At 37.2% G+C, this 21838-nt stretch overlaps 1 protein-coding gene across 3 annotated transcripts in view; it reads right to left on the bottom strand.

The window, feature by feature from the left end:
• The window catches only part of taok3a (TAO kinase 3a), a 67703-nt gene extending 46628 nt beyond the window's left edge, over positions 1–21075 (bottom strand). The window contains exon 1 of one of the 3 annotated variants that reach the window (XM_079871553.1): positions 20627–21075. The gene's annotated coding sequence lies outside the window, so the exon portion shown is untranslated. Of the gene's footprint in view, positions 1–18785; positions 18908–19413; positions 19600–20626 lie in introns of those variants that run through there. The other 2 variants (XM_079871552.1, XM_079871554.1) reach the window with 2 other exon arrangements.
• Positions 21076–21838: the final 763 nt, after the last annotated feature.

Here is a 21838-nt window from a genome sequence, read left to right as displayed (position 1 = left end):
CAGTGGAGTTCCACAAGGGTCCATTTTGGGCCCTGTCTTGTTTTCATTATATATGCTTCCCTTCGGAATGATTGATATATATATATATATTTTTTTTTTCTTACCATCTATTTGCCTTTAAGACCTAATTGTAATGTTTCTTGTGCAACACTCCGTAGGTTTCTGGTTTTTCATAGGTTGTTTTTGTTTGTTTTTATTATTTTTTATTATTGCTTTATGTACTTGGGATGTACAGCACTTTGAGTTACTGTGTAGCCTGTAAAGTGCTCTATAAATAAATACAATAGAATGTGTGACCCATGTCGTCTTCTGTAATATCTGCATTGGTTTCTATGGGTATATGCCAAAAACAACAGCAGCAACGTGGAGTGGTTTGCAATAGAGATATCTTTTGTCTTATATACAACATGAAAGTATCTGTGTTTCCATTAGCCTTCAAATTGAGCTAACTGAAATTGCGAATGGAAAATACACCCCAAGGAAACACGTCAATTTTGCAAAAACTTGTATTGCAAAAAATAACTATATTCATAGCCTCATAAATTTCAGAAGGTCAAAAACATTTGTTCACACTGTAAGTCCAAATTCGATCACCTCAGTATCGTCTTAATTTACATCTCATTCCCTTCACCCCTCTTCTCTCCACGTTGAAACGACCTGAAATTCCCCCAATAATATATATGGTTATATGTGAACAATTATCATACAACACTATACATGTTTGATATCATTTGAAATGTCTCCAACATTTGACAAATTGTAGATTGATAATATTTTTACTGTTTAACAATTATAATTGTTGTAGTGGAGCGGCTAAGTGCTTATGTTTGGCAGAATCGTTCAGTTTATGATACAAGCGTGAAAATTGGCATGAGCAGTCTCCATGGGTCACTTGACAAGAAAATTGAGATGTCTTACTTTGCATGATGATTTAGAAAACTAATACAAAATGTAAATTTAAGATAGAAATGATAAAGATTTATGGTGAAGTTAGTTACTTAGGGAGAGTATATCCCATTTTCATCTTATATAGAATAACTTTTATGTCACACCATAATTATGACAATTTTAGGCACGAATGCAACAAATTGGTGAATAAATCCAATTTCCAATACAAAATCTAAAAGACCACATATATGTTTGGAAATTCAAGAGTCAGTATAACACAACTCAATATTTTTTTATGCCTAATATTTGAATAAAAAAAACCTTTTTCAGGCTTATATGTCAACCACCCTTAGGCTAGAAGTACCGTCAAAGCGGAACATGAGAGTTTGACCTTAAATTGTTTCTCGAATTGACCTGATACTGAGGCTTAATTTGTACTTCTGTTTTAGCCAAAACAGCTGATGACAGAGTGAAATATGATTTGAGACAAGCACATGGTCACATACTGTACTACTGTGTGTGGATTTGGGTGATTTGATCACCACAGGTGGTGAATCAACTCTCTTGCATCTGTTCACACACACACACACACACAGGAATGTACCCTACACACTCCTGCACCTACATATGAGCACAACGGTTTCTGTCTTTCAAACTTGCACAGGAAATCAGCTAGTATAATGCTCACTTCCCTCCCCTCCCCCTTTTAACCACACAACTCAACACATTACAACTATACATTTTAAAACGCATGAAAAATACACACTGATTTTCTCTGGAAACATATGCAGATATGCACACACACTACTGCCATGCTCTAGATTCAAAGAAGAGCTGCCCTAAACCCAACAGGATTTTCCAATCAGAGAGAGCAGAGAGATTAATGCTTTAGTCAAACACACACACACACACACACAAGTGCTGCTGCTTCCCTGGCACAAAACACAAACCACCGGCTTTTTACACCATCAAATATTTAGACTCTAAAGAGTATGAATTAAAGCCACACAGAGTGAGAGCTCCAAGGGACCACACAGTCATACCTCTAAAAACATTAGCATTCCCTTTAATGCCCTTTTATGAGTTCCACTGTCTTCATTTCCCCATTCACACACACTATAAAACTTACAAATGAGTATTATCGTGTGTACATGCGTGTGAGAGTGTGTATAATCGACGAGGGACCGGAGGAACCAAGCCGGCAATCTGGAGTCTCATCAGCTGGAGATGATGATGATGTCATCGGGCCCTGGAAGTCTCTGGGGATTTGGAACTCATTTGCATAATTTCGTGCACGAGCCTTTAAGAGTAGCTGACCTAAAATAGAGCTACTATATTCACTAACACACACAGCCAAAACCCCTTACATCTATAGGAGTTTTTAATAACTTGTCGCACTCACACTGTCTCATAATTACGATATAAAGAGGCCATAGTGGCCTTAAAAAGCTTTTTGTTCAAGTCATGTGGGAAATGTGCATGAAATACTTTTTTTCATGTCGATACAACACTGCAGAGAGCACCTGCCGATGATGATTATGAACCAAATTACACTGCTGTTGCAGCAAACAGAAGCTGAAAGGTTTTAATTGTACAAACTTGAGATCAATAAGATGTAAAAACAGGCAGGAAAGAGGAAATTGAAATAGAGAGATAAAATGTTGCGAAGGAAAACCTCAGGAAGGAAAAGCTCAGAAGGGAAACGGGTCAAACGACGCACATCTAGGACACTGAATCATCATCCGTGCGTTGGATTTGTTTTCAGAAAATACACACTGACAATATGAATTATGTACATCATCGTAAAGGAACGTTCAAAGTTGTGACTTTAGCTTTTATCTCAGGATCAAACTAATTTGGGAATGAAATTAGTGCACTGTCAGGCTCTTTTTTTCCTTCTCACACCCGCTGTCGTTCTATCCATTTCCCAGAATGCACCGAATCAAATCATTCATTTAAAAATATATAAATAAACTATGCAAAAAAAAAAAATGTTTGCACCTTGTGTGTATTAAAGTGGAATTTGAGTGAAATGATTTGGTTCGGAGTTGTCTGTTTTTTGCTTATTTGCTTTGGGGGAGGAAGCAGTGACCAGAAATAAAACAAGGAAAGCCACACTTTGGATCACAAACTCCATTAATCATTCAGAGCACTAATGCACTACTGAGTGTCAGTTACTTTGATGAATTCCTGCTTCTAAACTTGGACTTTTTACCAAAAAGGTTTCAATTTCCCAAATGCAAAGAAAGTGGAGAGTGAGTGCACAGGTATCAAAACAGAAATCAAAGATCCAAGACACCCAACAAAATAGAGAAAAACACAATACAAACTGAAAATGTAGAGCTCTTCTTTGGAAAAATGGGATACAAACAGAGATTTTTTTTCCATTTCTGAGTGAATTAACCAAAACTTATGAAACTGTGGAGGCTTAACACTTTTATTGCCTCCTGACCCCAAAATATGATGATCTTCCTGCAAATAATTGTATTAAAAATTTACCAGATATTTCCCGATATTTTACATTTTAACCCGCTGAACCTGAATAGAAACATTAAACTATAGCTGTCAATAAAACCATTTTGATTAATCTCATGATTTCCGAATAGTCTTTAAAACGCAGGATGTGCTAATGTCAAATTTGGTAAATTTTTAAAATGTATTTATTATTTTTTCTCAGAACCTTTCGACAAATCCCCTAGCACCCCTTTGCACCCGCCACTCGGGGGTTCCCAGACCGCACTTTGAAAACCCCATGTCAAACCGATGTCATCCCTACAGGAAAAAGTTACGAAATTAAATTAAAAGAAATGAAAATAACCTCCGTCCCTACTCCAGCACTCTTTGTCAGGTTCCGTCAACATTTGCGAAGGTAAGTGGAATATGTCATTCCCATAAGCCCTTGCCGCAACTAGTAGAGCCCTTTAGGCCCAGCGTGCAGCAGCAATTATGGTCCTGACCAGACAGTGCTGTCATCTGCTGTTCCTGACTCATCATTCCCCTGAGAGCATATCGAGGTGTGTGTGTGTGTTACCAGGAACTCACTGCACAGGGGACATCAGAACCAAAAAAGATCCAATATAGACAGACGTGACATCAAGAGTCTGATGTGGCTGAATATGAGTAGGCCAAATGTTTTGTCTTGTATACCTGACTATTGATTTGTCAGTTCTATAAAGCTTCTGTTATTCAACTCTGTTTATCTGATCTCTTGCTGTCTCTCTACATCAATGCAAATTAGTCTGGTCAAGCCTCTCACCGTGTTTCCACCAACAAGCAATTTATCTGTCCTGCAGTCAGTTAAGACTCTTTTACTGCTAGACACTTTATCATGTTACACTGGTTAAGATGTGGTGCTTTTCTGTTAAAATGACCGCGCAGCTATAATCACCACAAAATGCACCGCACATCTATCATAAACAATAAATGATGGTGAGGCGCCATGAGATCACTTCCTGAAAGACAGGATATGAGCATCTGTCACCACAGGAAATGATTACTACATGTAAGACACTGTTTGTTGCTCTTACTCATCGCTTCCTTTCCTTGCGTCTTAGCTCCACCCCTTTAGGATGCTATGGAAGGATACATTAGTGTATCCTTACTCATGACTCCTCAGGAAGCTTGCGGTGTAATAAGAGAATTGAGATGTCCTTCAAGGTGGCTGTCTTCGATCGGTTTCGAGGACACGGGCTGGAGGACGGAGGAGCGAGGAAGCATCAATTTGAGTATTGAGAAGCACCCTTAGCATTTCCTTTGCTTCTCCCAAATCCTGATGTGCTATTCTACCTCACACAGAGTGATGGGTGCTAAAACAGCTGCATAAGAGTCAGGGCTCTACAGTGCGACCATTTCAGTCGCATTCGCGACTAAAAATTTCTGTGCGACCGTGAAGAGATTTAGGCGCACTTGTGCAACTGACCCGATCGAAGCTAAAAACTACAACTCCCAAATGTCCTTACATGTACGTTACGTATCAACAGTGACGTTTCGCACTGCGATTGGTTGCTTTTTAATGCCAGTCAACCAAGCGGCGCGAAAAAGTTTAGAGACGACTGTGGCGTTGAAATTGTCTTGTGTTGGGATGAAGAGTATCACATTTTACTTTAAAAGTTCTGTCTCAAATGAGGCACAATTCAGGCAGCCGCTAACATGCAAATTAGCCTTACAAACGCAGAAGCTCTCCGACAACTAAAAATCAAATTTAACACTGCATTCATGATAGCGAAAGAAGAGATCCCATTCACGAAATTTGGGCCATCTGATTGCTGTAGCCTACATTGTGTGGCAGAAACATTAATTGTGTTCAGCAGTGAGTGCAGATGTTAATTTAGAGCTTTTATAAGGACAGTTCACCCAAAAATGAAAATTCTGTTAACATTTAATATATTATTCATTTATTATCATTCTCTAACCTTCAGAACACACTTGAAGGTATTTTTAATATTATGGGTGTATAAGGACATTTGGGTTGGTAAATGGCAGAATTTTTATTTGTTGGTGACTGTCCTTTTAAATACATTTGAGGACTACACTTCAGCATCTGAGCATTGTGTATTTGTGCATATGAAATGTATGAATTTATGCATGTTTTTTGTGTTTTCTGAGGAGAGCCAGTGTAATTGTTTTTCTAAAACTGAAAATATTAAATGTTTATAAGGTAAACTTCCGTCACACGCTATGTTTCTGAATTCTCTTTTCTCATGCTCTCCATATATACTTGTGCATGTTATATGTGACAGTAATATTGTGTTGTTTAAGGAAAAAAAACCTTTCAGTTGTCTGTGCTCCTAAATTTTGGACTGTGCTCCTACATTTTTTTTTATAAAAAAAAGTTACCGTAGAGCCCTGAGAGTGCCATGCATTACCTTTGTATTACTTAAACAGATAGTTAACCCAAAAATGAAAATTCTCATCCACATGTCCAAACCTGTATGACTTTCTTTCATCTGTGGAACAAAAAAGATGATATTTTAAAGAACGAAAATACTTTTTGGACCCCATTGCCTTTCATTGCATGGATAAAATCCCAGACGTTTTTTAAAATATCTTACATCAGTTCATCCACATAATGTTCAGCAGGTTAGCTCACGTTCACCTGGGTGTTAGCCTCAGAAGGCACACCCACGGACCGCCCACAGTCCGTTCACTTACCGTCTGACGCAAACTGCACACTTAAATGGCAAACACTGTCTTGATCTGGTGAACTCTAATCTGGTCGGTGAATCTGATGCCCTGCAATAGTCAGGGTGCAATAGTTTCTACCATTCTGCATGGAAACAAAATTGTTTACTGGATACAGATTACTAAAAGTGCTTTTTAAGAAGAAATAGATAGATGTAGGGCAAAGATAGACAGATAGACCGATAGATATGCGATTTTAAAAACAAAGCTGTGCTTGTTTGTTGGGCTGCACAAATTGGCCAAAGTTTTGTTATTATATATCAATAATCAATAATTATAATATGATATATGAAAAAGGAAATAAAACTTAAAAAAAAATATATATATATATAATAAAAAATCATTACAACTGTAAAATTGCAGTAGTAATATTTGTGAATGTCTTATTTTCAAACGTTAAAACCATCAAACTTTTTTTTATTTCTCTGGGACACTGCAAACACCCGTGGATAATGAGCTGCTCACATTTAAGAACACAGTGCAGCACTTCACTCTGAAACACGTAGCACATGTATTAATATTTTCCATGCATAGTCAAAATCTGTACAAGCGAGACTACCATCACATAAACCATAGTGATTATGTCAAAGAGATTATGTCTAGATTATGTCAAACATATGCAAATATTTACTCTTCATGCTTCTTGTTGGATTTGGTGGGAACTCAAGATTACATGTTAATATTTATATTAGAATGCAACTGCCAGTAAACAAAACAAAGGAAATAATAATAAGAATCACGTGAACAGAAGAATCCGTTGAAAATGTCAGTGACATTTTAAAACGCTTCATCTGTTGCAGGATTACATTTGTTCAGTGTCTAAGTTACTAGAAACAAGGGTGAGATTATTAGTGTCAAATGTACAGAGAGAGATTTTCAAACATCTGGGCTGACAAAAAGATGGAAAACCCAAGCTATAGAAGCACTCAAACACTGTCTTCTTGACTGAAAAGGGTTAAAGCTCCATTTATGTGTGGATGTAGCAATGTCTTTTATGCAAGAGAGAGATGAATGACACATTAGGAGAGGAATGTCAGATGTTGAGAGAGATGAAGGGAGAGAGAGAATTCCCCAGACACTACAGTGAGTAAACTGGAAAATGTAAATGCGAAAGATAGAAAGACCCCCTTCGTATGCGTTTCAGCGTCGGATCACACTGATGTGAACAGGCTAGAGCATGACACTGGAACAGACACAGATGAGGCATTATGGGATATGAGATATCATTGAAGATGGTGAGAGCTGTCAGTGACCCAATGAGAAAGCTCCAGTAGGAGAGCTGGCCTGGACTACATCACATCCCCATGGGAACATGTGCCTGCTTAATGGAGCTGAACTTCAACAGACCTAAAGTAATGCAATGCAGCTATTCACAAACTCAACTTAGAGATTCATAGACCGAATATCTTACATACTTATAAGTGCAAATGTTAAGATGTTTACAAAATTATTTCATACTGAATAAGAAATGGCAAAAAAAAAAGCAACTGGCTGTAGCTGTTTATTGTCACACATAAAAATCGCAATCAATGCATACTATTTTTATGAGCAATCATTTGTTTTTGAGTTGTGCGTCTGCTAGACGATATTTCACAGTAATAACAAATAGATATCATTATATAATAACACATTCAAACATATACAATGTGTACAAATACACACACACACCATGTACATAAACACACACATATATATACACACACACACACTCTCAATATAAGCAAATAAAAGTCATCCAAATGACAAAAAAACTATAAGATTGTTAATATTAATAATAATAATAGCAAAAATCATAGATGGCTACACAACTGTTGTATTATCATTCATTGTATTACAATACTTATTTAATTTTGTAAAATGAACAATATACGCCCACTAAAATCTGACTGGTTGAGCCAATTTAGTCATTGTAAAATACCAATATGCTTAGCGGTGACATAGTTGAATTCTTAATTCTCAATTGTTTGGCACTGTAAAAAGACTATAGTTATATGTTAGGTACACTCATGTTAATTGGGTTTATTAATATAAAAATATATCAATCAATTCATGTCTTTTATCATATTGCTGTTGCTTTGTTTCATTAAAGATCAAATAACATGACCAAATTGATTTAAAATAAAACTTCTATCACCCAAATCCTCAAAGATGCTATAAACTGCATGTTAGCACTGTTTACTGTGTGGCAGCCAGCACATCAGATGGGTGAAACAGAGGGCTTTAGGACGGGGGAGTGGTGACTATTTATAGAACACTACTCATTACCTCACGCTCTCTTCACATCGACTGAACTGTCTGTCAAACAGAGAGAAACAGGGGGCCTGTTCCGAATCACGCTCGTGTACACACACGCAAAATATGTACATATTTATTTTTAGATTGTACGTCAACAGAGGATGTGTCAAAACGTTTTTTTTTTGTCTACCTCTGAATGTGTTTTCATTGATTGCATTACAAAACATTTTGTACCCTATTTACACCAGCACTGCCCAATAATAATATGAGGTTATAGGAGGTGTAATGGGGTAACAGAACAGCCATCCATGAACTACAATGATAGAGAAATAAGAGAGAGAGAGAGAGAGAGAGAGAGAGAGAGAGAGAGAGAGAGAGAGAGAGAGAGGTGGCCTTCAGGTAACGTTTCTTCAATGTATGTGCACTGCACACACAGGCATATTTCCTTTGAGAAAAAAGTTATACATCAAAACAAACATCAGTTTTACTCACCATAAACTATATAACAGTATGACGACAATGCAGCCTGACATTAAAAATCAAATATGTGACGTAACAAGCTCCCAAAAACAAGTGACTTGTCCACACAGAAAGTGAAAATGCCGTGCAATGCAACACAATCACATGCCATCAGAAGAACAGACTTGAAGTTTATTATATAGTGATTTTGTGCAGAAGGATTTTGGAACAAGGAGATTTCACTACCAAATTACTATTTGCAAATAACTAAATTACAAATTATAATTAAATCAAATTAACAAAAATGTCTTTACTCAAATCTGCAAGGAAGAGATATTTTTTTATCGACAGTTTCTATATTGCTTTACATCTGATTATGACACTTCATAGTGAAGCATACACTATTGTTCAAAAGTAAAAACTTAAATTCAGCAAGTAAAGTACACATTTAGGGCTGGATTAACTAAACAGAGCAAATTAGTGAGAGACCGCAATCCCATAAAATTGAAGAAGGGAGTGAAAATAGATGCGGTTGATCTACTGACAATGCGCGAAAAAATAAAGACACCTCCAGCTCATTTCCAAAATGATCGACACAATCTACAAAGAGCAGTGCAAACAGAGCAGATGATAATCAGGTGCGAGTAATTTACTAACAGCACAGGCACAGCAAATCAAAAAAATAACGTGGCTTGGCAAACGATATGTTTGTATATCTGAAGACTGGAGTAATGATGCTGAAAATTCAGCTTTGTCATCACAGGTCAGGAATAAAATACATTTTATAACATATTCCCCTGGTTTCACAGACAAGGCTTAAGCTAATCCCAGACTTTGAGTTTTAACTGAAAGCAGCTTGCACTGATATCTTATTCTCGTATCACGTATTCAATTTAACACCGTGTCCTAACCAGACGCGATGCGATAAGATTCCAGCGACAAATAATTTGTCTGTCCACACCAGACGCGACTGCGAGATGCGTCAAAATCAATCAAAACCCACAGCCAATCAGAACAGCGTGTGGGTGGAGTCTCACGGCAAGTGCACAGCACCAGAGAGTAACCTTCACGGCAGTCGCAAGAAAATGGATAAGTAGGCTACATAATCAAATTCACAAATATTACACCATTTAAACATTATTAGAAATACATAGGCCACTGAGTTACTAAAACAATATTTGTCAAATAATACACTTGTTTGTTTATAGTTTGGACGTTCTTGTTTCCATTTGTTTAGGCCTAATTTCTAGCCTGAAAATCCAGACCTAAATCTGAAAGATTAATGGTCTAGCATCAACTAATGAAAATCGGCCAGCTCGAGGGGCGGCACCAAGCATGCATTTGAAAATCTCACTGCACACATTTGTATAACACTACTACTAGAGATGCACCGATTACAATTTTCTAGGCCGATTCCGATTTCCGATTTTTCATTGAGTTTGACCTGCCGATACCGATTTTAGCCGATTCCGATTAAAAATAAATCTAACCACTTTACAGCACACACAAATATTTATTTTCGATCTTTTCTTTAACCCTTTCACTCGTAAGTTTAAAATATTCTAACTGACACCCCCAGAGTGAGTTTTTTCATTCGAGGCGAACGTTCCCTTTAATGTTTCCATAGCGACGCGTCACGTGATACACCGCAGCCACAATAATACAGTATGACAGATGTGTCGCTTTTATTCCGCTTTTCCTTTTTTATTCAAAATATTCACAAACTTGCTTACCATGTCATCAATCAGCCTATCTGTTATTACGATTCTCAAATACGTGTAAGTGAGTGTGTTTGGTCGTTTAAAAACCTTTATAAATAATCTTGATCTATAACATGAGATGGGCGCCGCAATGTTGTCCTGTCAGTCGGATTTACAGCACGTGAATTCATCAGTTTCTCCCGAAATAAATGCAAGAAAGTGGCCGGTGAACTGAGAAGAATAGAGTAAACTTTATAGTTAAGTTACTTTCACTATGTTTGTCTGATATGAATAACACATGTCGGCAAATTATATTTGAATAGATTGTTATTGCTGCTTCCACAGACATCAGTGTGTATTTTACAAACTCCAAATGTATTGTTTTACTCGTGCTTATGTGTATTTAAATATCTGAAACCTAAAATAACCATTATGAGGTTGAAAACACTGCTTAGTTGTGATATATGACAGCGCTGAATGCGTCCGACTCTGGCTCAGCGCCAACCAACGCGCGAGAGCACAGTTTGAATCTGGCAGTTATGCGACGTCACTGAACATCCTAAATGTGGCACCGTAACATTACTCAGGGCAGGAGCACATAAATAAAAATACCATATATGAGACGGTACCGCTCAAAAGGTTAATCATGCGGCGCCCGAGTGCATTTGACCGGCATAAAATCGGCATATGTCAGACTGACCGGCCGGTCGCCGGTCATGGCCGATCACGTGAAAATCGGCCAATTCCGGTCACCAGCCGATCAATCGGTGCATCTCTAACTACTACCAATCACAAGTTATCGCTTAGCTACCAGCGGAGCTAACTGGTAGATTAGACTCTTAACGTATCTGGTCGGCAAAACAGCAAAAACGCCCTTCTTGCAAAGGAGCAATTCGAGCACCGTCTTCTGTTCCTCTTTTAGATAAAAAGCCAAATCTAACTCGTTCATTGTAGCGGCCAAAGCCGTTTCAAACAACTGGTGTTCATCCATAGCCATCTTCCAATGTTTACTAATGACTTCGACGTCACAGCGCTGTCGTCATCTGTTTCGCTCGCCTCTGGCACGCCTATATCAGATAACCCGATGTGATTGGTGCAGCTCGGATACAAGGGCACATTTAATGAGCATCATTACTCGACGCCAGAGTAACTCGCTGAGCAAATTCAACTTGTGCTCTCCCGAGAACTCTGGATTTCCAGGGTACCTAATTTCAAGATCTGAGGTGAATTATCCATTGTTGCTTTTACAGCTACAAAGCTGTAATATCACTAAATGATATTCAAAGTCACATTACGCACCTTTAACATTGAATAAAGCACATAAACAGTACCTGAGATTATCATTGCCACACTTTGTGTTTGTTGTTCCAGCTGGTTTGTTGTCGCGGCTGGTTAGGACAAAAACTCTGATTAACATGGAAAAGATACCTTTTATCGCGCGCCGCGTCGTGTGTAGTTAGGACACGGGGTGTCAGGCATTAAATGGTCTTAATATAACATTATTATTGTTATTATTATTAATTATTATTATTATTATTATTGCATTTTTGATCAAATAAAATGTAGCCTTGGTAAGCATAAGATACTTCTTTCAAAAACATAAAAAAAATCAGGTTTCAGGTTCAAAAGTTGGGTTTATTAAGCTATTTGGCACACAATTCATTGTCCAAAAGAGGTAAATTACCTTCTAAGTTCAGCAAATTAAGGACACTGAATTCATTTCCTGCTAAATGATAATATAAATGATAATTCAATTCCATTCAATTCATATGAGGCATATATGTCTTCAAAGTGGCAGACCAGTGACTCACGTGCCTCCAGTTTGGCCTAATGACAGCGATCTATTTCTCACATTTTTTTCCAATTGACAACAGCAGACATTTCTGTGTGACAGTGCAGCTTTTATTTCTCCAGTACTGTGACCCAGAGAGCCACCTAACTGTGACAGGGCCGCTATTGTGAACAAGCAAAGGGGCTGCGGTCAACATCGGTAACTGAATCCACTGGAGCAATGCAATTACCTAAAGCGTCAGAAGGAAATGTATTTTACGAGTTCATACAGCTTTCAATACAGTCATTAAAATCAGCACACGTGAGTGTCATCGCCAAGGAAAGCATTCCTTGTGTTATCTTGAGCGGCGTTTTTTTCTACGAGCCTCACTGAAGCTGATCAGTTGAACATTACGACTGACAGCAGAGGTTTAATTTTTAATGCGCTTTCCTACTGGGCCATACACTCTCGAGCCGCCCCGTCTGACTGCCAGCATGGTTACTCCCATCCTGATGCATTTTTCAACAGAGACGTTGAGCTCACATGGAAGAGATTGAGAGAGAAGAGTCATAGAAGACAAGGCTCAGGGTAACCGAGGGAGATGGGCCTGCAGCGTAACAGACTGCTTAAGTCACGAAAAGTGACGAAAGACTCATTCCTCACCTCACACTGATGTAAGATGATAAGTCAGTCCATCTAAATCAGTGGTTCTCAAACTTTTTTGATCACGCTTTTCTATGATGAGGAACTTCAGTGTTGCGCTTGTGCAGATGTTGCGAAGTCAACGATCTTAAGAAGAAAGATTTGGTGGAATTGGCATTCGGTGACGTTTTTAAACAGGCAGAGCGCTATTCATGCACTTGAACTCCGTTACAACATTACATTCTCAGCAATGCTGAGGGGACGCTTTAGCAAGCATTTGCTTAAATGGTCTTCTATATTGTCTTCTCTTCTCTGTTGTCTGTATCGGTTATTGGCAGGGCTTGACATTAACACCCACCAACCCACCAACCCACCAAATGGGGGTGGATTTCAACAGTGGCGTGTAAGGCAGTCACTGCTATGGCCACTTGGACAGGTTGACTTTTAGAACTTTTTCATTGAAGTCTTTTTTTAAAAAGGCATCTGAAATAATAAACTAAGTTCAATGTACTGTAGTCAAAAATATCGCTTTTTCGATCCATAACGAAACGATACTGAAATATCTGAAACGCTTCCAATACTCATTTTCCGCAGAATAGATAGGCCTACACAATACCAGCTGCGCTTTCACACTCTCTCATCTCTCCAACAGCGAGTTAAACACAAACCTGCCTCGTTTTATTTGCTCTGGATGAAAATTGTTGGTGTTTACAGGGCTTGAATTTCAGCATGGGATTGCACATATTTGTGCAGAATTTAACTCATTCCCACAGATTTTGTGCTCACAGCCAAAGTGTGTGCACATAAAGCCACCTCTCAGTACTAAATTGAGGGTTTTTTTCCCGCTGTTTATTGCACTTAAACAGACAAACACACATAAAATAATGTCAAAATGCTGGTTTTGGCTAGTATTCACTTAAACACAGTCAGTTATGTTTTAAGCGAACTAACCTGTTGCTGTCGCAATAATCAATATATCAACTTATCGCACAATATATGTGCATGACCTCTGGTGACTATATATTATTATGTTTACATGATAATGAATGTCACCAACATTTTGCCGATCGTGCTGTCATCTTGTTTGTTCTCTGTGTCGGAGAAGAAAGCAGGACTTGGGCAGTTCCTTCATACACAGGTGTATGACAGTTGTTTTCCTGACAACTACTGACGGTTTATAAGAATAAGTCCAAATGCACTCGATTTCAAAGCCGCAATCCACTGTTCCGGTGCAAATATAAACATCACAGTGTAAAATCACAGAAATAAAAAACACTTATTTGAAATTTGTACTATATTTTTGATCAAATAAATGCAGCCTTAAAGTTAATAGGGTTATTTAATGCTGCAATTAAAAGTTAATATAGAACACTGACAAATGTAACCTTCAGCAAATCTTAAAATGAATATCCATTTTTCATACTGTACATTATAATATGTGATGCCTAAATTCCTTTATAGCATTTAAAACAATTGGTTTTTGGTGGTTTATTTGTAATTTCTTTAAACAAAACGTCATAGTAAAAACTTTAATGTCAGCCACAAAATGAAAATAATTCATCTAATTATCGTATCAACCAGAACTCAATTTGTAACAACAGAAGCAAAAGCTGCATTCTCAGCGTTGCTGCTAAGGTTTTCTCTGAAGACAATCTAAACAAGTCAGTTAAACTTTCCCATTTTTCTTCTTTCTACAGTAGCTATTTTGAATGACACCAGATCTGCTGTAATAGAACAGACACTGATGTTAACTCATCACACAGAGGTTTGTTACCACCACAGAAACGCAAGAGCGCATGGTGAATACACTTGCAATGTCATGCAGTTGCAATGTAAAAGCAGCTGGCAGCTAGAGAGAAGTAAATGACAAACACAGGTCTATCTAACATTAAAGTTGACCTCAGAACTTCCCTGAATTCCCCAGATTCCCATTCTATGTAGGGAACAGAAACATAACATTACTGAGAGCGGAACAAAAAAGGGAGTTTACAAAGTTAAAGCCCAGAATGACATGCAGTGAAAGAATTGATTGGGTACACATTACACGGGCAGAGAAGTCCATGAGGTTTAATCAGTAGCGCTAATTATAATGAGCTGGGTGTTTTCAGGCCACTCGCAGACTCCCTGTGCTGCCATCAAAGGAGCGATGGAGGGCAAGTCAGTTCAAAAACAGTGCGCATGGACTGTGGTCAACTCATTTGAAGCTACTACATCATTAACTCATATTTTAGAGGAACTAAAATTAGCCGTGAATTGGACAAGCTGGATTCTAAACAGAGGTTTGGTCACTGAAACTCATGCTTGCCTGGAAAGACTTGGAGAGTGAATAACCTCCTTTAGATCAACAAGAGACCCTTATAAATTCTCCTCACTAGAGAAAATAGCAAAACTACATTTATAATGTGTGGTATGACCTAGTATGTGTGTGTGTGTGCCTGAATTGAGCAGTGGCTTCAAGTTGGCCAAACAACATAGTCCTTGTCAAAGACAGATGACACCACTCATTCTATACTACTACATACACAAAGACCATATTAACAGCCAACGCTGGACTGGCCTTCTTTCATTAACAAATATGCTATACAAAAGGTCAAAACATAAATCCATGAATGTCTGTTCACACCCCAACTGAAGGTGTGATCTCACACTAATTTAAAGATAGTAAAAACATGCATAACAATAGCTGAAATTAAATTTATATGTATTTGACTACATTTTAATAAATATTAATCGGTCATAGTAAAGTTCTTCTGAAACGAGCCGCCTTGTTATTTCAGCCAAACAAATTTTTACGTATTTGAAGTGTGTGAAATCAAGTGCGTCCACAATGCTGACAATACGAAATAGACACTAGGCGCGTTTCCATTACAGATTTGCGCAAAACTTTTGTGATTTTTTCTATATGTCGACAAAAAAACTATTGCGAAATGACGGCGTTTCCATTAACCGATGTTAAATGCGACTAAAACTTCATTTTTTCCTCTCGCGATAAGTTAAATCATTCCAAAAACCATGGCAACAGACGTTGGTAGGTTTATGTACTATATCCCAGCCACTGCACTAGCCATTATTATCAATCGAAGGAGATGTAAACGTGTTTTCCAAGCATTAATGGTAAGGAACGACCCTTATACTTGTGAGCGGCACATATGAGGTGTTTCTGGGTGTTTCTCACTCATATCTGCTTCGAGGTCTTGATTGTGGCATTTATTTGAGGTTTAGAATCCATTATTGCTGTAATTATTTTGTCTTATATGAATTTAATAAAGAACTCTGTCTCGTATTCTGTCCAAACACACCGCGTCATCTACGTCAGGTGAAAAACTGAAAAACCACCTCATGCGAGTGTAAAAACTTTTTTGCGATAAATGGGAGTTTTTGCGAAATTGATGTGTTTCCATTGGGCGTATTTTAAATTCGCAATTTCAATTTGCGCAATTTGAAGGGTAATGGAAACGCGGCTACTGACACAGTCAAAACACGCCATCAGAGGAGTGCTAATTAAACGTCACTGTCACCCTTCAAAGCTATTTCATTTGAAACCAAAAATATATATTTTTGCCATTTTAGCTGAATATTTTGGGCTTCCGAAATTTCAGAGCATCACTACATGATACCAATAATATTAAATACCAACCATATTAAATTAATTATCTTCTGGCACGATTCTTTAATTGACATGCTACTGGCTTGGAAAGTCTGGGCTTTCCAATTGTTTTCCTATTTTCACAGATTTCCTATTCAATTCTTGATACCAATAATACCAATGATAAAATAAATAATGATATATTACTAAATAAATTATTTATTACTACATTACATTAAATTAATTTAAACAAGTTTCTGAGCATTTCTCATATTTTTGTAGATTCAGCAAATATATAATCTGACCTCACATCATGACATGAAATGAATAGAAAATAGAGGCAAATGCTGTCAAAGCAACATTTAAACAGGTTCATGTTGAAACAGTTAGGAACACTGAAAAACAAGTGTATTTTTTCCTGTAATGGAAACATGACTAGTCTCAATGCTATTAATTTAGGAATGTCCCAGTTACCAAACATCCAGCAATCAGATAAGAGCATCTATAAAAGATGTGTGTGAGAGCAATAAACCATTAAACCTTGAGTCACACACAGACTTAGAGTTTCAGAGTTCACCATGATCAGTCACCAAATTGTTAATAACTAAACTACCGGTAACTAAACTAAATAGTCAACCTGAAGCCAATAATACAATGGTCTTCCAATGCCCACACATAAGCAGAGAAGAGTTTAGCAAGTTTACAGCACACTTACTATCAGTGCAGACCCCCTGAAGGAAACCTGGGTTAAGTGCTTTAATCAAACAAAGACACAATGCTGATAGTTCATGAATCACCTCCGGCAGGGTTCGAACCTACAACCTTTCAGTTCCCAGCATTGATCTTAACCCACTATAGGCTTTTCCACTACTAGTGAAGAAATTAATTCTGTTACTAAATGTAAAAGCACAGATTTTGCACAGCCAATGATAGTTTACCTGCTACTAAGTGAATCAGAATTTTTTTTCAATACAAAAATAGTTTTATGGTAAACCTTGCAAACATTTCCAAATTCTGGAACTAGGCTAGATCTTCCTCAAACACTAATTTGGGGATCGATAATCGATTCCAATTCTGGAATCGGCTAGTTAAGGATACTTGTAATAAAATTTCAATTTCAATTCTGCTTATAGATTCCTGCGCGAATTTTAATGGGATTTCAAACCATTTTCAAATTTAAGAAGATGCCAAAGATAACTCAATTCAGCATTTACATGATTGTGCACTGTTTTCTTAGCACACATATAGTGTGAGTCTGTGAGATACTGGATTGAGTTCTTGTACGAGTTTTCTTGCGCATGAACGCACAAATACAGACAAAATTGTGTCAAAATATCCTCATAAACAGTTGGTTTTGTCTTAAATGAATGAAAACAGTTGAAGTAAACAGTGATAAAATAAGTGATAAAATTCGAACAAAGAAACTAATTACAAGCACATAGGAATGAACTACAATAGACAGAAAAAATTCAATCAATAAAAATAAGAAATACTACAAATTGTATAGAGTAATCAAATGTATAAAAAACACTGCATAGCATGACATACACATAGCCTAAGCACCGAAAACGACCCAGTTTCACCTCTATCTGAAAAACAGCTGTGCCGATGATTATCAGTAAGCCTACATTACATGACTTGCTTCACAGTGATGGAGACCCTGACTCATTTATGTAGGAATCGATTCTATCGAACCACGATTTCAGCATTTCTTTTCCACCACATTATTATAATAATTACGTTTTTTCTATTAAGTTGCATTAAAAATTTATTGTGATTTCATCTGTCAGTTTATTGCAGGAATGAATCTAGCTTTATTCGAAATAAAGGCGGCTCTCCAGTTAGCGAGTTGTTAACCGGATCGCTTACGAACCGACAGTTGTTGACTCAAGAATCGTTTGGGACTATTCAGTCCGATTCATGAACGATTAGCTCAGTCCGGTGTGATGATGAAGATGACATATTTTTTGTCGAACTGATTCACTGAAAAGATTCGAATCGAATCGAATCACAAGTATGATTCATTCGGACACAGATACGAATCGGACATTGGGTAATTTATCATGCATGTGCATCAAAAATCCATCATGACCACGAGATAAACCATGAAGAAAATGCAAGGAAATCGTAAATGACAATATAAGCTATGCTATATAGGCTAAAAGACGAACTGGAATCACGTTGAATATTAAATCTATTAATCCACCATTCATAGCACCACCAGCACTTATTTATTTAGCCTAAATGACCCCAAAAACAACAACTAGTTCATGCACAACGCTGACAGCGCCAAAAAAAAAAAAAAACGGTAGAAAAAAAGTACCTTCATCCTCATTGTGAGATGTTTCTATCCTGCGCTCCTCATGACTATAAACTTCATTATGATCCCCAACCAACAGAATAAACGCTGCGTGTGTGAGAGATAGACGCGCTGCTTAAAATAGCGACACAAGGAGCGGGGGCTGAAGACGAGGGGAAAAGAGCCACCATAAACAGCCTTAACTGACATCAGCCTCATTTCCCTGAATATGTCAAACTGGACGCAGATTCACCTTAACCTTAAGTTTGAAGTGCGTCTATCCGCTGCTGCTTGTATTTATAAATGAATCATGCTTCTCACGCGCTCCATTTTTAAACAAGTCAATATGGATTAAAGTAAAACGAATGTGTGAAGGTAGTGAGGAGGATTTGAGCCGCAGAGGAAGTGAAAGTTTGGGTGGTAGGCTATAGGGTTGAGAACAGTTAGGTTAGCAAACTGACTAGCTTTGCAAAGCGCCAGCAGGTGTTATTTAAAATAATTAAACTCTGTTTTGACACCCGCGTTAAAAACTCTGGTTTGTGTTTAATTCTTTCTGCATGACTCTGAAATTAATGTGCACGTATATATGTCAAGCAGAACCTTTGACAGTTTTATCCACGAGACCCATGGCAATGTAGTAAATGTTACTGACCTCTTTTCTGTCGGATGACTGGGAGCTCAAGGGTAAAATTCACCGTTCAAAAACATTTATTTCAGCCGGAAATAGAGTATTTTAAACGTTTTGATGGCCCATCTTCGCCTGTCTGTCAGTCTTTGCTGTCTAGACTTCCTGGATGAACAGCCGCGTGCGCATATAGTTAAGTTCGTTCGCTCTCACACACACACACACACATACATAAACACACGGAAATAAAGTGCATGACAGCAAAGCAGTCAATTTACTCTCAGTCCAGAACCATAGGTTAATATAAGGGTGATAATAGTTAACGATATATTGTAACAGATTTATTTTTCTTTTTAATTAAACTGATCTCTAATTTGTAAGAGTGTTGAAACATTAGTCAGTTACACTATTCTTGTTCCCTTTAAAAACACTTTGCCTCTAAAATGACTGTAGAAAAGTGTTTTTAATAATAAAACACTGGGAAACTACTTTGCACATTTATAGATGTTTAAAAAAAAAAAAACAGTCGATTATTTAAGAAGAAAAAAATATAATGTTTGTTTATAGGCTAAATAATAAGTGGCAGGAAACAAATCTCAGAACATGTGACAGTCTGAAGTTCAGAAATGGCATTAATTTGAAGACTTTTACATCATACACACACACATTATATACATACACATTTATTTACACACACACATATATATATATATATATATATATAGGCTATAAACAGTATTTTATGCTAAAATTTTCAAACTTTTAGCAAGTCCAAGATTTATCTAACTTTACAAAAAAAAAAAAAAAAAAAAAAAATTATCCACTTGAAGATAAATGTTGAATGTTTCTAGTAAAAAATGCCTTATTGAAGAATCATCCATATGCTTTAGAGCACATACACTATCTTAACTATTAAAATGTTATAATATTAAAGAATTGAGTGGCAACATAAAATAACTAAAAGAACAATCATGGATATTCTATATTGAGTCCAAGAGTTGAAACACACTGTCTGCATCACTTGAACATTTGTAGGCTAAATGCTTCTAAAAGGTTCATCAAGGGAGAATCAATCGAGCGCAGATGGAATCTATGAAGACGCGAATAGTGACACCAGATACGATAAAGACGCTTTTAATACACGGTGCACCGTATCAAAAATATTAAATACCCCTGAAAGACAAAACAGATGATCTGCCAAAGCCATAATAAATGTGAATACCAACAAAAACGCTCTTACCAAGTCAACAAAGCTTTATCTTTAATCCAGGTCCAACTCCATAGAAGTCCGGTTACAAGCAAATGTCTTCAGGCGCTCTTCTCAGTGATGAACCGTGAAAATAAACCTTATTTCCCCTGTAGTCCTTGTAAGGTGGAATGTTGAAAGAAATAAACTTCCAAACTCATTGCAATTGGCTTCTTGGTGCTCCTACACCTGAAAAAATGCATCAACCTGTTTTATTTTTCGACAGACGTCATGACTATCTCCCCCGTCAGTGCGATGATAAAAACGTCCACACAGTTCGTGTTATGATATCCAGCATAAATACTGTATTAAACCCCGCGCGACTGACAAAGACTTGACAAGCGTCTGACGCTTTTAGAAAAACCCATCATCGTACCTGCTACAAGGTAACCGCGCTGATAAACGATCTCGCGAGTCAAAGCGCTTTGAAACTCTACGCCGCCACCTGCCGGCTGAGGAAGGAAGAGCCCATGAAGACACAATAGAGACGGCAGTGTGACAGATATGACAGGATTAGAGTAATAATGATTATTAGATCGAGGCTTTTTCGGAGATTACTCCCGCTGACAAGTTAAAATAATATATTACAATATGTATGAGTAGAATGAGTCTGACCAAGCATGAGCTGGATCCATTTTTGCTGAATCTTACCATATGTTGAACACCTGTTATTCTAATCTGTGAATCTGATAGTTTACTGATCCCCTAACAAATATAGTTTGATGATGGAGATATTATTATTATTATTATCGGCTATTATTATTGTTATTTTGTTATTGGTGCATTCATTTTATGCAATACATTTAGCACTTAATTCGATTTTTTGTATCGTTAATAATAAAATTATTTATATATTTATAATACAAATCTTATAGATTGCATTATTATTATTTGTAGTAGTAGCAGAAGCAGCAGTAGTATTTCTGTTTTATGCAACACAAATGGAGAGACGCTGTTTGAATATAAATCTTCCCAATTTATTTCACTAACTTGTTTGTTCACAAGAAAAAAATAATAATGATGATACACAGTTAGCCTAAAAACATACATTGTGTGTGAATACGTGAATAACTTTTAATATGCACAATGAAATAACTACCCAAAGCAGTCTGTGGGATGGAAATGAAACTCAATGTGCATCCGATGCAATTCCAATAAATAATGGTATTGTTCTTGTCTTTTCATAATGACATTAATACGCTTACC

Source organism: Squalius cephalus (assembly GCF_949319135.1).
Source record: "Squalius cephalus genome assembly, chromosome: 5".
Lineage (NCBI taxonomy): Eukaryota > Metazoa > Chordata > Actinopteri > Cypriniformes > Leuciscidae > Squalius > Squalius cephalus.
The sequence above is the reverse complement of the archived record's forward strand: the minus strand, read 5'-3'. Positions and strand labels throughout refer to the sequence as shown.